The sequence below is a fragment of the Helicoverpa zea genome, chromosome 12 (genome assembly GCF_022581195.2).
Source record: "Helicoverpa zea isolate HzStark_Cry1AcR chromosome 12, ilHelZeax1.1, whole genome shotgun sequence".
In the NCBI taxonomy this organism is placed as follows: Eukaryota; Metazoa; Arthropoda; class Insecta; order Lepidoptera; family Noctuidae; genus Helicoverpa; species Helicoverpa zea.
Genome location: NC_061463.1, coordinates 3,918,205 through 3,935,666, shown reverse-complemented (window position 1 = coordinate 3,935,666; position 17,462 = coordinate 3,918,205). Strand labels below are relative to the sequence as shown.

Below are 17,462 nucleotides of genomic sequence, written 5' to 3'. Positions count from 1 at the left end.
TAAACGTTCATGAGGAACAACAAAACGTTCGCCGCGTGCGAGATGCCGTGACTTAAGTAATTTATTACCGTTTTCGTAGCATCTGCACCAGATTTTCTACTCACCAATGTATGAGTCAATATCGTTGAATGATTTACATTGTTCGGCGATTCTTAATTGTTCTATTTATCAGAATGATCATTCTCTGTTTCACAATCTCCTTGCGTCTTTGGTAAATAGAGTTTATATTGTATTACTTGTATCGTTTAGAAATTAGAAGGGTTCTACTTCAATAGCTCTTTATTGGCTGTGAACTTAGCAGCCGGTTGACTGCACTCTGATTTTACGATGCGTATGAATCAGAGACAGTGCATTCATTAAAACGGGATGTGGATGTGTTTAACAGGACTTTTCGTTTATTTCCTTTGAGTTCATGACTAAGGTATTGTAAATCCGAGTTGCAGTTAATGATGGTATTTTTTAGCCCCAAAATTAACGATTTGCACTTATTTTAAATTACTTTGACTTAAACTACCAACTACTCAGTAATCTCACAATGTTCATTTCAAGCTGCTTAAGAAGGGCTAAAGCGAAACTAGAACACAATTACTGGATATTTATAGATCACCAACAAAACATTTGCAGGAAAGTTGGGCTTGGTCTCATTTAACACCAGCATTACTGTTTAAAAATACTACAGTATACTTGAATACTCAGAATCAATTAATACCGGCTGTTTCTAGAGATGAAATTGTTCTAGTTTCGAATGCCTGAACGCTTGCGTGACAATACTAAATAGAAAAACGAAATCACATCGACATACATTGAATGTACATATACTTGTAAAGTTATAGCAATATTAAAAATCATGTTTCTGAACATATTGCTATATTTCCAACTGCAAGCATTTAGGCAAAAAGATACGCCTATTTTTTACACTCACTCGGGAACCCAGCAAACTCGAAATGCAAAACATAATTTTTAACAGCGTACGCGAGAAGTTATCAAAACGTGGTGTTCGTAAGCGTCCACTTTTTCCGCCACTTTATGCAATCGGTTTTAGAGTGTCATCGGGGAAATTCATCAAACTTTTCAGCTCCACATTTTCATATTCTGTAAAACTACTTTTTCCATCAATATTTTGCGAATCTTAATTAGTTTTTTGGGAGTCACAAAACATTTTTGCGTAGTTATGGCTGGCTGACTGCTTTCTTCGGCTTTACGATTCGGATGTTTCAGAATACCCATTAAATCCTGAACATAAAACAATTTACAATCTTTATCTTCATGTTACTTTCCGAGTAAACACGTAGCTTTCATTTCGTCTGTACTCTACACGTAACAAAATTAGTATACCAAATGTTACTTAAATTGTGCAAGATAGGATACTTTCTCGTCAATATTTATTTTGGTCCCAGATGCATCACGACGTGAAGAGCAGTGAAGATAATTTTTTAACTCGCTACAAAATGTAGAGTTTATTTTAATCTATTTTAGTTCGAAAGCTCCCAGATTTAAGGAGCGAGATGATCACAAAACTTTGAAGATTCATTAGCAGTAAATGTTCTTCCTTTTTTATATAATTTAAACGTTGTTTTTACACCAAATTCTTTTATATATTTGTTTATGTTAAGCTCTGTTTTATTTTCTCGCAGTAGTTTCTGTACCAATAGTATACTCTAACCCTCCGTCTAGGAGTGATTTATTGTTCTCTGTGTAATCCCAAGTTTTTGTTTGTTTTTGTCACCCGCTTTGTCAAAGACATCTGTTTTCGTAGTTTCTATCGTCAGTTTGTTTTGCCTTTGAATACTTTTTGGTGACTGTACTGCATGATGTCTTTCTTCCACAAGTTCGTAAAGTGGGATATCGTTAGCTTTGTGTACATTGGTTATCAAATCAGCGACAGTGACATAGGCTAGTTCGACGGCTGTGCTAGGTAGCGTTCGACGCGCGCGCCCCCTAGTGCGTTCCCCCCGCCCTCCCGCCCCCCGACCGCAGTCGTCTCCGTTCTGAGTGATGCAGTCTGTATCGAACGTACGTACGAACCTCACGTCTTTTCGTTTGAAAAAAGCTCCACGACTTCGAGCTTTGTAGAAATTTATAACTATGTGTCCTCTGTTTTGTCATATGGTATTATTGTCGGCCATCTATTAAGCTGTTGTTTGTGGTTTGTGTGTTTGTAAATTAATTTGTTTCAATCGTAGCTGTAAAGTGTTTGTAAACGGATTCGGTAGTGTCGGCATAGTTTATTTTAACTAAGTTCGTGACAGTGCTTATCATCTATGGGATGTTTTTGGTGAATTAAAATCTTGATAAATATAAAGGTTGGTATGTTTCTTCATTTGATTTTAATTTTGTTTCTTCATTTAAGCTGGTGTTCTTACTAAGTTTACTATGATGATGTTTGGTATGATGGAAACATTACTGTTTCAATGTTTCTTGTACAAACATATTTAATGTTATTAATTATCTAGAATTTTATTTCTGATATGTAAGTTGATCAGGCCGTCTGTGATGACATAAATATTTAATTATCCCACGATCCTATAAAGGAGGGTGAATTCGTCGTGTAAGAGTGAGACAGTGTTATATCTCCTTTATGGAGGGGTTGCCAAGTCCATGTAGAGTAGACACGATAGGGATTTCCGTGTGAATACTGCCACGCATTTGGGTTTTAAAAATGATTCCACTATTCAGGCAAACCTTTTAGATCTCTAAGTTGCGGCGACATCACAATATCGCCAAGGTTCTTCAGAATTTTTGCTCCTTTTTTGCCCTAAATCTATTACTCACAAGTTTGAAGTTATAAGTAAGTTATTGTAACTATGGACCCATATCACAAACAAGTTCTAACATGACTTCGTGTGTATATGGTTGGTTATATAGCATAGGCACGCTTATCTCTCGAGATAATACTCTCTTTAACAACCCGTGCTCGTTACAGCAAATCATATGTAATTTTTATGTAACGTTCACTATATTTTCTCATAATTGGATTACTTTCACACGAAACAATACTCTGCTTTCACACATTAGCTTTGCGTCCAAAAGAGCTCATTGTGCAAAATGCATTTTCGTCACTTTTACGAGTCTAAAAATAAATTGTCTGTGATCACGCTTTCTACTACAGTTTAATTAACAGGCTTACGTTATTCTCACACATTATTTCTCAAATAGGTATTAATAATTCGGAACATTGCATAAATTGTTAACGACAGAAAGATTTTTTTTTTGAGATTATTTCAAAAACGGGAGATAATATCGCAATCCTTCCATGAATTCGGTCTGACCGTATTTATTTAAGCAATGTTCTTCATGTTCCAAAATTCGAATATGGTCATGAAGCGATGTTAAGTAGTGTTTATTGCGACATAGCTGTCCCTGTTGCTCACACACTTTTATTTAACGAGACAAACGTCCGGTGACCTAACAAGGGTCAAGCTGCCAATTCAACATCAACCAGTCCTCTGTGCACTGGATTTAATTTTTTTTCACTCCATTCATCCATAATAATGAAACTTAGACTTATGATAAGCGTTTGATACATTTTCTTAAACGAACCTGGGCTAATATTGATCCTTCTACTAGGTTAATAAATCCTACTGACTGTTCCTTGTTATTGAAACGGGATATTGATATGATGAAATCGGTTTGTCGTATCTACGAGAATATAATTTGCTTTATTGTCTGCTACGTTCGCTTACAATCAATGTAGAGGACACTGACCCGTTCGATCACTTAGTACCGATTTATAGTCCTGCTGGCTGACATCAGTTATCTACCCAATGTATATCTAACAATGATTATTTATTGATGTGGAACAAAAATTGTTTTTATTACGTAGCATTTTTTGCTTACAAGGCCACCTTGGAGAGAGTTACTCTCTCAGATAGCCTACATAAATACTTGGATTTAAAATTTAAATGATCTCCGAATGCGTAAGTGATGAATCATACACTTATTGGGATGTAACCGTCACTAAGGAGGACTTCCGACGAAGACAATCTCTCGCCGCATTAGTGGCACACAAAATCGACTCGTTGAATACTTTTTTCTTTTGTTTCATCGAGCTGTTGAAATGAATCATTTCAATAAATCAAGGCTGATGTAATGTTCACATTTTTGACCAATTAAAATTCTGCTTTGCATTGGTCTTTTACTGACCTGATATTCTCAATTTTTCTTTTTATTGCTGCATTTCAATAATCTAGTTGGTATATCGGATGAAGAAATGTTGCTTGACTTGTTGAAGGCTTACTCAACGAGTCGGAGAATTTAAGCTACGGACTAAAGTGAACGAATGTATTCAGGTTAACGATGTTTATTGTAAATACAGTATCATGTCATGTGATTGATCGCACCTACTTGTATTGTGGGTCACTTTATTTGGTCATTTAAATCCAAGAATTCTTTTAAACCTTGGGAAGCCTCTGTAGGTCATGTTTTATTCAAGTTACACATTCCTTCTGGAGTATATTAGCTGTACAAGGCATTTCTAATTACATCTGAGAATGAGCATCTAACAATCGGATCAAAGGGCGCTGACCTGTCTGCCGCTTGGCTATTGAATCGGTGTTTGTCATTAATATTTATGGGCTGCGCACTCTTCCACCCAGCGCTTCGGGGAAGTAGACACCTGAGTGTGTTTGTCCATTACACCATCCGCCTTCTAAGCTTGAATACGAGTTAATCACACATAGGAAAGTCTATGAACATTTTTCCATATACGTAACTCTGTTCTTGTGTAATATGGTCATTCCAAGCTGAGAAAACAAGTTTACGTAGAATTGTTTGTCTGTAAACTATTTATTGTTCTGTCTCGTCGGTACGTATAACAATATCGTACCGCGTGATATAATGCAACCAAAGTCTGACGAATGCACCTCACGACGAGATAGTGTCTGGTATCGCAGTCACCATTTCCTGCCGGTGGCTTGTATCAATTTTGTATGGAAATGGATGGCTTTGCACCATGCAAACGAAGTGTAGAGTCGTGTTTTAATCCTCTTTTAGAATTCTGATGCCAGTTTATTTAAAGCGGAGTGATTGATTTGAAATAAGATTAGTTTAAATAGCTCATACGTTAGCAAACTAACAGATCATTAACATAAAATCAAGAAAACTCTGACGAGCGGACGTGGGTCGACGTGTTGGTTGTTGCGAAATTAACGAAGAGCTTCCACGAATACTCGTGACCCTCGAACGCCACCGGCATAGCTAATCTTGACACTAATACATCCGAACAATTACACGAATAAACACGCCCACTGGGCAATTACGCACTACACATCCGAGACATCTTTCCTTATTTTCTTGAAGAGAGTAAAATTATACTTTCGAACTCACTCACTGGAGAGACAACTTTTTATATGGAATTTGCTATTACGCATTTCTACTCTGAGGTTAAGGGTCTAATTTTGAGTCTACAAATTAAGTCAAGGCTCTATGATAAGAAATCTGCTGTCATTCTACTACGTACACACCATTAAGAATATTGCAATCTAATAGAACCGGTCACAATAGTTCAGACAATCAGTTGATGTAGACGTCAAGATAAAACTTGACAACATTGTCTGATGGTGATGATCTAACTGATGAGAATATTCTGATAAATCATAATGTCTTTGAAAGATAACGATCATAATTTTATGCTTACAGCATTCAGCAAACAGCAATTGTAATAGGCAGAAACATGAAATAATTCCAGCTACTTCAAAAAAATATTTCTGTTATAAATCGGCAGGAAAGAGGTGTGACGAAAACATTTTGTATTTTAGCAAGATCTTAAACAAAACAGGAAAATTATTCTCAACATGCCTTCGTTTTAAGATTCGCAAACACAAAAAAACATGCAAAAGCACTACGGCAAAATTTGTACATTTGAACCGAAATATTGATCCTCTGCTTTTCTGTAGCTTTTTGCAAACAGTCTCGAACAATGTTGATCGAAGACTGCAATGAAAAAGCAAATAAAGCTAGCAATGAACAAAGCCAAAACAAGATTTTATCTGTACGTACATCCAATGTTTATAACATCATTATATTACTGAACAAATGTAATTACGGTAATTCAAGTCGTGACCACGTTGCATGGTACAGGAAAAGTTTTTTCCTTGTGTTTATATGAACGGAAGCGCCGTTTGTTGATAGACTGAGCACGAGAGCGGCTCAGGAGATTACTAACATTAAAACACTTGTTGATGGTAGCTTAGTGATGACTTTCGGAACTCGATGTGATTATTGCACGGTAATCTACGTACCTAAGTACGGTGTTACGGAGGTCGGTTCCATCAACGATACTTACTGCCTGTCATTATGCGATTGTTTCAAGGATAAATTTAATTCTATGGTTAGTAGTTGAATGTATGGATTGATGTTGTTTGATATTCTCTGCTATGGGAAATCGGCGCAGTAGGCTAAATCAAGAAACATGTTAGAATGAAACGGATGTGGACATCCAAACCTTTTGAAAATTCACAAAAAGGGGCCTCTTTAAATAGCCTCAAAACTTTGGTTACCCAAACTACAGCTCGAATTACATACACTGAGATCTGACTTTTATGCAATACAAACATAAAAATATTTCATTAGCATTTTTGCTTGTACCATAACAGGATAAGATCAGTGTATAGCTTTATACAAACCGAATATTATGCGTCAGAAACATTATCAGTGACATGTTTAATGCTCGGCATTTCGAAGGGATACTTTAGCATTTAAAGGTTAATCGCTTTTGGGTCATTAAAAACGCAATCACGAATTAACTGTTGGTTTTTGTTGGAGATATAATTTTGTTTCAAGTAGTCATCGTCTACTTATTTATCTCGACAGCAGAAGTATCACTCGTTGTCCAGATCGTTGCTTTTATCAGTATCAAATCATTAAAGCCATCCGCCTTTCTATTGTTTTATTCTATTGATCTAATTATTGTGATAATACTTTGCCAAAGAAAATCAAGGCTTGTTAGTATGAACTGTACCACATTTAACAGCTTTCGCTTCTAATGTCGTGGGTTCATTATTTAGTTCGCGTGGGCTGTTTTCTCCTATCGATGTATTATGTTCGTTAATACCATTATAATATTTAGTTACAGCTTTCCCAAATTGCAAAGACATTCAACCGTATTGAACATCATCACATGAACTTGAATCCCCACAACCCATTTCTCTAATCAACAAATTAACATTGGAATTCACATTTTCGCTACTTATAATATTTCATTCAACTTTCAAGACATCAATCGTCATAAAAGTATCGACATTCACAGTGGGATTAGAGGCTGTAGCCCAGATTTCTCGATGGGCGTGTTAGCAGTACATACTAAATTAAATCCAATTAACACTACAGACTACCATTACCATTAGTTAATCTGCTCCATCATCACGGGATAATAAAACTGTAGCTTATATGGGATTACCAAGTGATGGGTGAACGTATGCGGGTCGAGATATAAAACATTTATTTATAGATTAGTAGGTATTGTTCGAACGGTTCTATATTACGTTTACTTTGTTTTTAAAGCTCTCTTGGTATAGGTAATCGTTATTATATATGAGTAAGATCTATTTTAGTTTTGTAATTTTAATTACTAAAACATTTACATTTCATACATGTTCAGCAATTAAATTCCCATTTCCCATGCATCTAACGAATACCCGAATCAGGGCGAGTTCCATAGTTTATTTGCTTTTTCAAATTAGCTATAACCCACAGAAGTACTTTCCCCGGGGAGTAATATAATTAGCAGTGCGTGACCCAAGTGTCTAGGGATAAAAGCGCTGCCCTTATTCAAGTACATTATACTTATAGCATAATATCCAATTATAATTTGAATTATATTATCAAGATAAACTTGGACGCTATTCGCGTACGTCGTCGCTTCGCGCAATTAATCATCTTATCAAGATACATATCTAACTGCCTAGATAATTAATAAGATAATCAAAACACATCATATGTATTGTAAATAACGTTGCGAGAAGATTGATCATTGGACCTATTAATTATGAACACAATATAGTGTCCAGAGTTTGTTTGATGAATGAAGCAAAAGCTGTGGTGGGGCTCATATTGCCATATATCATATTCGTGAGCAGAACTTCAAAGGGTGTAAATGCAACCATTTAGAAAAGGGAACTGTATAGAATGAACTTCTTAATAATTGGCGTTCACTGATGATTGAAATGTGAACACTCCTTTTGAAGACACATAAATAGAAAAGATAAATATAGATTTTTAGGGGAACACTGAACTTGGTAGTATTCCAAGTGAACCTAATGATATTTTCCGACAAATATTTGTTCGGGAGTAGAATATTGTTGCAAGCAAAGTTGTCGAGTAGTAAAAGTGGAGTTGTCTCAACGGTACCTTGATAAAACACCATAAAACTCGGAATGGCAGTGCGTCTCCGATGTTTGTGGTGCGCTGACCTCACTTGAGTGGCCGTTAACCGAAAACGACATCATGTTTCGATCAATTCGGTAGATACTTTTTACCCGACTAGATTTAAAACACTACTGCTGACGAACCTTTGCAGTAGAACGCGTTGGTCACACAAAGGGACGTATTATCGGAAACAGTTCAGCTGCTCCGAGTCCAAACAATAGGCCGGTCCTTCAAAGCTATTAAACGAACTTACACAATCTTTTGTGTTGGTCAACGTGATCAGTAGATATAGCTATTGATTGTAACTGTTCTTTATTACTTACACGTTTCGAAATTACAAGCTTTTGTTTAAGTTGGTACTAACAATACTGCTTGGAAAATATCTTTCATTCATTACAGGCGCCAGCTGCTTCGAATTGTAAAAACCCATTACCAATTTAAACATTATACCTAGTACATTATTTTATGTTGCCTAACCGCATAAACGTATAAGTTATTTCTACACATTACTTCAACAAACCTCGTTACGCACCAACAGTAATTAGCCAATAATTTGTTTACCGCCCAAAATGGGAAGCTTAATAAATGAAACCTAATCACGAAATTGGGTCAGTATTCAGTTAACTCGGTTCAATATTTAGAGACCTAATTAATGTTTGCAAGAACATTTTTGCAACCACCATGCAAATTAATAAACGGTTGAGTAAATTGCGTTAGGAAACGACGTTTATGATTGGTGAAATCATTGAAAGTATTTTGATGAACAGTAATTGAGATAAATTTCAACGCATCGCAACACTATCACGAATCATATGTTTAGTGAGCCATGTCTTCTTAGAAACGGAGATTGAGGATGGAAGCGAATATATTAGAAAGCGATCGTTCTGTTTGGAGCTGATTGTATTATGATTGTTAGCCTACTTCGGAAGGCGTAAAGTAATATTGATTTGTCAGGTTTTAAGTATGCTTTCTATAGTTCGGCCATTCAGAGAATGCGTTCCTGACACGTCGCGATTGAACTGACGACGTAACTTTGCAATGGCGTTGCAGTTACGATAAAAATATTTTTGCTGGTTGTTTACCGTTTTAACAATTGAGGAGCATTAAAACAACATTATTATATCAATAATCAATGAATGTAGTTACGTCGTCAGTTCAATCGCGACGTGTCAGGAACGCATTCTCTGAATGGCCGAACTATACATATTTTAAATGTCTATAGATTATAGTTCGGCCATTCAGAGAATGCGTTCCTGACACGTCGCGATTGAACTGACGACGTAACTTTGCAATGGCGTTGCAGTTACGATAAAAATATTTTTGCTGGTTGTTTACCGTTTTAACAATTGAGGAGCATTAAAACAACATTATTATATCAATAATCAATGAATGTTATAATTTTGTGCCAAACTGAGTGTCAAATAACTTGGTAAACAATATTTTTCTAAATCTATACTGCGCTATTACAAGGTTATGTCAGCGGTTTATATTTTGTAGTGCTGTGCTAAAAATAACAGGCAAGTATCGTAATCTGTTCTTATACAGTTATAATATAAAATAATACGTTTTGATTTTCTTTTTAAGAATTGGAAAATAATGGACTATAAGACTTAATTATAACTTTTATGAAAAATAAAAATAAAACTATGACCAAACCGCATTTTTATACTTAGATTAAAAATGGTAACCCCAAATGGCGTTATGGGCCGCCATTTTGTGACGCTAAAACAGTCGTCCGTTGTCGTTTCGTGCGCATAGACCACGTTTTTCAAGTGTTTTCGATCTGTTTTTATTTGATTACCCGGCTTTTGTTAGACCGAGATATCAGGATTGATTCTGTTATTGATAATAATATAATTATACATGTAGGCGAAGATGATGATGAAGACACCACCTCCTCAAGCAAATCGGAGTCTGATTAATATTCTGTTCGCACATTCAATTCAATTTACTTGTAACAAAGAATAAATAAAACAATTTTATTATATGAATATTACCTTTTTTTGGTTTCCACTTAAATAACTAAAATATAAAACAAATGATTCCGCCAATTTAAAACGAAAATAATCTTAAAATAATGCGGCGGTTCATTTTGAAGGAACGGTAACGAACTCAGTGTTATGTTGTGCCCATCACTAGTCGTGACTAACTGATAGGTGTCAGGAACGCATTCTCTGAACGGCCGAAGTATAGTCACTTGTGTTATTTGTGTGATTTATTTTTCTATTGTTAGTCTTGTAAACTAACATGTTTTCCCGTAAATTATTATTAAACCATGTTCATATAAATTCCTCTACAAACATTATTCTTCGTTTGCATTTGCTTCTTGACCTATTTACTTACATACGTTAAAACACACCCATTCGAGACTTCTACGATTACATGCGAGTTTTGTATGTATGTCAACATAAGTATAACAACTAATATTGGACTTTTTTGTTTCCAAGCTTAGGAATACATGTTTCATGTAGTTGTGTACAAAGATTAAATAGATACACAACTATGTCTAGACGGTACTTAATGGCAATGGTCTATTTAATCCTAAACTCCACATAAAATGTTTTAACTGGATAATAGGGATAAACTAAACACAAAATATTATGCATAAGCACCTAATTGCTTCAATTTCATGAGTCACACGATCCGCTCTTAAGTAACTAAGCGTGTTTTTATTATACACTTAATTAATGCTTTTATAATTATTTTCTTTTCAGGTACGAGACATGTAAAGCCTGGTAAAAGTGGTGAGTTTAATATACCAACTACTGTAGAGAGAAAGGTCTATTCACCACTCTATGTACATTACACACTACATACCTAATATTCTTGAATACACAGGTCAAAACTGTGGTTAAAAATCTTATTTGGTATTGTGACAAGAACCACGAATTACAAGAACAGGTCATCTTTTTGTGTACCTACTTATGTAGGTACGTAATCATTGTAAAAACGGCCGTTTTTACCCAAATCATCATATTGTATTGTTCATTATTTCTCAACAATTAGTACACGTAAAATCCCCGAATATATAATTAAGAGTACTGAGAATAGAATATTAGTATAATGTAAGCACACATAAGCAAGTTGCATGGAGATTCGTAAATGTGTGTTCTGTGTTATTGCAAAGATAACTATGCCATAATGGATTATATTGGCTGTTGTGTATGTTCTTAGTAGGCATTTTTGGTAATTTTGTACATAATACAAAGTAACATTAGACCTGTATTTTTCCATATTTAATTATTAGGAGATCAAATTATTATCGTTAGGTAATTATTTAAATATGATAGCCGGCCACCTGTGATACGAAATAATGAAAGGCTTTAAAAATCTCGTTTTCCTTTCTTAGCTGCAACTCAAATATTACGTAATAACTGCACTGCAGCTAGGGTTACCATATCTCAGGATTTGTCCTGAGATTTCAGGATTTTTCGACTCTTCTCAGGATTCCGGCCGGATTTAGCAAATCTAGTGATAGCTCAGGATTTTGAATAAAAAACAGGTTACATTTTAAAGATCTCTCTTATTAAACTACTAAAAATAATCTTCTTTCGGTAACAATTGTAGTTAAAATCAATATTTATGTATAAATTTAAAACAAACTTAAAATAATCTTCTTTTGGTAACAATTGTAGTTAAAATCAATACTTATTTATCGAAGTAAAACGAACTAAAAACAATCTTCTTTTGGTAACAATTGCAATTAAAATCAATACTTATGTATTAATAAATACTCAATACTTATCTATTAATTAATAAATACGTTTTTGAGAGAAAATTCTCATCTGTAGAAAATCTCAGGACTTTTCCATTTTGACTTTTGATTTTTTCATCTGGTAACCCTAACTGCAGCAATCTGAAGAAGAATTAATTTTTGAGAAGAAAATAGATAAAAATGTAAATCTGAAACCATTCCAACTGAAAAAAAGAAATTTAAAAGTAAATTCATATCACATGATCGTTATCTTTTGGCATGTTTAAAAAATAAGGAAACGATTATTTTGATACAAGTATCGATTAATAATATAATAATAATATATTTAGCCCCGCAGGGCATCTGAGGCGGATGACGGGGAGTAGCGACCCCGCGGGGCTATATATCCGAGTGCTCCAGGGAGAGTATACTGTCCCCCATCTCCGGCCTGCCGGAGTGAAGCATGACGGGGGATAGGTCTCCCGCCTCTTGGCTTGCCTTCATCGGCCGGTCAGAGTGGAGTCGCTAGAGCAAGGTTAGTCCTGCTCGGAGGGTAGGTGCCTCGTGGTAAGTGGCGAGTGGGCCGGTGATGCTGGACCCACAGGGAGCGCGTGATCTGCGTTTAAAGTCCGCCGAGGTATCCTCACCCTTCTCAGCCGCTCATGTCCCTGTTGCCCTCTTGTTGCTTTTCAGTGACTGATTCCCGGGGGCCCAGTAAGTGAGTTGGCGAGTCTCCACCTGCCATTTTAACATGTATTTAATACATTGTCATCGGCAGGTGCCATAGTTCCCGTAGTTTCCCCATTCCTAGTCCATTAGCATCCCATCACAATAGCCCAAGTAGTTTTCATCCATAGTTAGCAATAGTTTAGCACAGAACCGGGGATTGTCCTTGGGTACATTTCTATAGTGTATACGGGGATAATCGTCGGTTTTGTGTCGCCATTTCATTAAAGTTGTCTCAAAAGGGCTTCAGCGTGTTGGCTTCGGCCCCACGTTCGCCTTCCAAAAATCCGGGACTCTGTAGTCCCGTGGTCGGTCAGAGACATACAAGATAATATATTTATTACACCAGAAAAAAGCTGTTACACAATTCATGCTTAATATCTAATTACAGTTATCCATATATAATAATATTGTGTCTAACTGTAGCATCTGTTGCTGAACTAGGTTTATGGCCTGTATTTCAGCATACAGCGCCTCTATCCTCGGGGTCTTGTTCAATAAAATAATACACAGGTAACTTTTAAAAGTGAACAGACTTGAAAGATAAACAAAAAAAGATAAAATAATATATTACTATATAGGAGCTAACATATTTTAGATAGCGTGTTGTGTGTGAGGTATCTCTCCTCTCCATTGTGTATATGTGTGTGTGTGTGAATGTGAGTTGTGTATGTGTGTGTGTTATAGAGAGGGTGTGTACAGTAATGAATGTTTAGCGATAGTAGACTCTTACTCTGGTATCATTAGGAGATTTTCTGTCTCCTCATATGACAGTTTGCAAAGCCACTCAAATAGGGATTTTTTAACAGCCGGTTTATTCAATGGATATATTGCTAATATTTTGTTTATTTTATTATACATAAAAGGTCCGAGAAATGGGTAAAATCTGCGAGAAAATGAGGTTTTTGGAATAAACGTTCGTTCACACACTGCGTAGTCTCTCCGCTTTGGTTTTGAGCTCTGTCTAAATTCGAGACTAGCGTGCTGTTTCAGTAAGAAAACGAAAAAACGAAAATTACGATTACGATGGCTATATTACAATGGACATTGATAATATCGATATCGAGGAATAAAAAAATAATAACTTATTTAGTGATACTTATTTCGATATCCGTGATTTTGGAAACAAAACTTTTGTTACGCATCTTTTCCTTTCACATAGTTTTCGCTTACGATAAACAAATGTGTGGCTAAGACCACTGCACCTTCTTAAGTTAAGCACTTCCCCTAAACATAGTATAGATTACCTGCTGTAATCTCAGAGATTATTTTAAAGAAACCTCGGCACCCCTAGACACTATTATTTTACCGAACACCTATTGTTTTCGCGGACATTTTTATGGTCTCCATGGTGGAAAGGTTATAGAATTTCATTTACATTGTTACCCTGCGTGTATCGGATCGTTGAACCGTGGTTTGTTGACCGCCACAGGATAGGAAAATCCGACGAATATCGATGTGTTCCACCGTATCCACAGCAAAAAAACACGCACGTTTACGTTTAAACGACCCTTAACTTGTGAACAGTCCAATTTTATTATACTTTAATTTTATCCAGACTTTAAAAAAGGCAAAAAGTTTTTAGATTTAATTAAAGTATCTCAAATAACTTTAAATACTGCGGCGTTTGAAAATTTTAAGCTATTTGCTATCGAAGAAAATGCTGCTGAATCGATATTTAATTGGATAATATTTGTACTAAATCATTATCTATATCTGATTATAACCTAATATTTTTTTTATTACTGGTAGTGCAATATCTTTATTCACCAACCCTAAAAAAGAGCTGGAATTTATTCAAACAAACGATACTGTGTAAATATTCAATGGATTGAAAAACTAATTGTTTTTACCTTTCCTGCCGTAGGCTGTTATCCAATTACAGAATCGCATGCCGTACCTGCATCGAAAAAAAACATGATTTTTACACTAGCAAGAGATTTTTACAGAAAAGCATGATTAATAATAATGACACGTTTCTGTGTATGGGAACAGCTTTATAAGAGTGATTTAAATAGGGCGAGCAACAATACCACTAAGCCAGTCCTTGCTTGTAATGAAACGTTGTCAAGATTGACAATGGTTCACCCTGCGGGGATAAGTTGCGATTTAATTGCAGTTATTATGCAACCAGGCGGCCATTAGGTCGTCAAACCAATGAGCGGTTGGCCGCGAAACGCGCCGCAGATTCTCACGTCTGCTACACTTCACCTAGCTGTCTAACAACGTGATTGGAGTACAACACGGGAATATACATCAGGCTGTGTATTTTATGGCTTTAGATGTAGAGTCGGTCATTATGTTCAAGTTAATATTAAACGAACTCATTAATTCTCTTGCAAACTGACCCATTCAGAAATCTCTTCACTTCAATTTTCTCTTCTTAAAATGGTATGACGCATTTTTATGACTAGCAATACTGAAAATTTCAAGCTGATAGTCCTTATTCCGGGCACCGAGGCTAGCACGAGGGCCTTGTCGACAGAACAAAAACTGTCCTCGGAATACTTGCAACTACTTAAAAACTTCAAGTTGCATTTATTACATTCCGGGAAATTCTGTCATATTCCACAATTACAACCACCTTTCATATTATAAAAGTAAAAATAGAGTGGACAGAATTCGTAATGTGCTCAAAACGAAATTGGTAGTAACTCTTTGTTTCAAGCTTGCTTTCAATTTATATAGAAACGATCGGTTTGGGTCGAATCCGACCACCATTAGGGTCTCCAAAAGCCCGGTGGGGATCGTTTGGGGAAAAACGAAGCGCGGAGGGCACGTTGACTGCCTTATTACTCGGTATATGGGCTGGAATTTTAGGACCGCAGCACATGCGCCGAACGTTCGTGCAATTGAGTAAATAATATTTAGAATATAGTCGTGAATTTTATATTGAGGGGATGTTGTCATACAAGAAGTCATGTTGAAGATGTAACTTTTACAAGATGGAGTACTTGTGATTGTATTATTTGGAATGTGAAAGAAGCATCAATATATTGTCTGGCTTGATTCAAATGCATGAAAGGACAACATAATGCATAATAAATATAATGAACTTTGTCTGCACATTTTAATAGTATTGTTGAAAACGTAACGTGTCTCTCTTGATTCGGTGCATTGTTGAATATTTGTTTACAAGCTGCAGGCTCGTAATGTCGTAACAGACCTCATTGTGTCAGCTAACAGTTGTGTAGGTAGTGCCTTGTTACATCACCGTGTTTATACGAGAATGCAGTCAGCTGTTGAATTCTTTCGTTTCTTTATAGCGTGAGTAAAAAATATGACTAATTATGATGTCCGCTTTCCCCACGTGATGGCCTGATACTGTCGTACACAGTCCGCTGGTGACTGAGTACCACGATAGAAACGGAATTCTCCAGACAATGACAATGAGACATTACAATTTAGATGTTAAACTAATTCAAAGTAGCAGAACTAGTATTATTTAGCTACTAGAACGCTTAGAGCGCGTTGAAGTGAAATATTACGTATTTCATTTCATTTGTAATTTCATACAGCCAACGGGTTTAGTCTAGCCAGCATAAAGCAAATTGTGCTGGAACTCGGTTCCTTCGTCGACGATGAATTTTTACTGCTTTACGCGACGACGACGAGCGAAATTCTTAAACTACTGGAATGTAGTTACTTGGTTCATTTTTTATCCGACTGTTGTAATTGGATCTGGATGTTTTTATATGCATACGTGTGTGAATGCAATTTTGTATATTTACTTTCTTTTATGTTAAAAATCTTATCTATCATAGCTAAGCTGGCTAATATTTGTATCCGCTGATAAATGGGCTTCATGTTAAGATACGAATCCAAGCGTGACGGCCTCCGCAACCTCAGGTGACAGTACTGCTGCGGTCTGCGGTTGCATGGAATCCGTGCTCGACGACGCAAGCAGGACATCTGCGGCTAAGAACGCGCATGCTTGTAAACTTGGCCTCTTTTAATCTAGCGATAGGTGCAGTAATTTTATTCTACATTCCACATTATTTAGCACGGTACGGATTATGGTCTTTTTTGTTTATTTTGAAATTGTTGGCAGTTTTAACTTCATCCGTCCATCTATCTTTCATGGTTTATCTCTAACCCCTCAGAAATTGGACACCCCTTCTATGTAAGTACAAACGAAGAATTCGAAAGGTATACCTATGACTTTCTATCTTTTCATAAGTTATGTCATTAGGTACTCATGATTATTAAACAAAGAGAGCAATAATATATTTTGGGTTCTTTGCAATTTGGTAAAACATACTTTCGTCTAATAAGTATTAGACGCTAAATACTGCAATCACTAATGTATTATCCGCTTTGCCTTCTTTAACTTTTATATCAGGGAAACAATATATCATGATTACTTAAACATTATTTAATAGCTTGCAGCCACTTACAATCTTATCAATTATTATGTTATATCAATATTGCAGGCTTAAGTGGTTGTACGTGCAACGCAAATCAGTATAACTGGCGGTACGGTCAATTTTAATACGAGTCGAGCTAAAAATATAATATGCAATTGAGACTCAAGTTCATGGACCTGGTAATGTATTTACTGTGCCGCTCCGTCTAGCACGGGGGGCAAACGCCGTCAAACACCACAAAACAATACATTTTTTTCCTTCTCCTGACATTGAGGTACAGGTTTTTGCTCCTTTGCCACTGAGATAAGATA

At 36.0% G+C, this 17,462-nt stretch overlaps 1 protein-coding gene across 6 annotated transcripts in view; it reads left to right on the top strand.

Moving 5' to 3' along the window:
- LOC124634981 (tyrosine-protein kinase Src64B) overlaps positions 1-17,462 on the top strand; it is a 66,775-nt gene that overhangs the window by 16,533 nt on the left and 32,780 nt on the right. Inside the window, exons 1-2 of one of the 6 annotated variants that reach the window (XM_047170693.1) lie at positions 1,993-2,303; positions 11,079-11,108. The exons of 1 other annotated variant lie outside the window; for it this stretch is intronic. The gene's annotated coding sequence lies outside the window, so the exon portion shown is untranslated. Of the gene's footprint in view, positions 1-1,991; positions 2,304-11,078; positions 11,109-17,462 lie in introns of those variants that run through there. 4 more of the 6 variants (XM_047170692.1, XM_047170695.1, XM_047170691.1 and 1 more) reach the window with 4 other exon arrangements.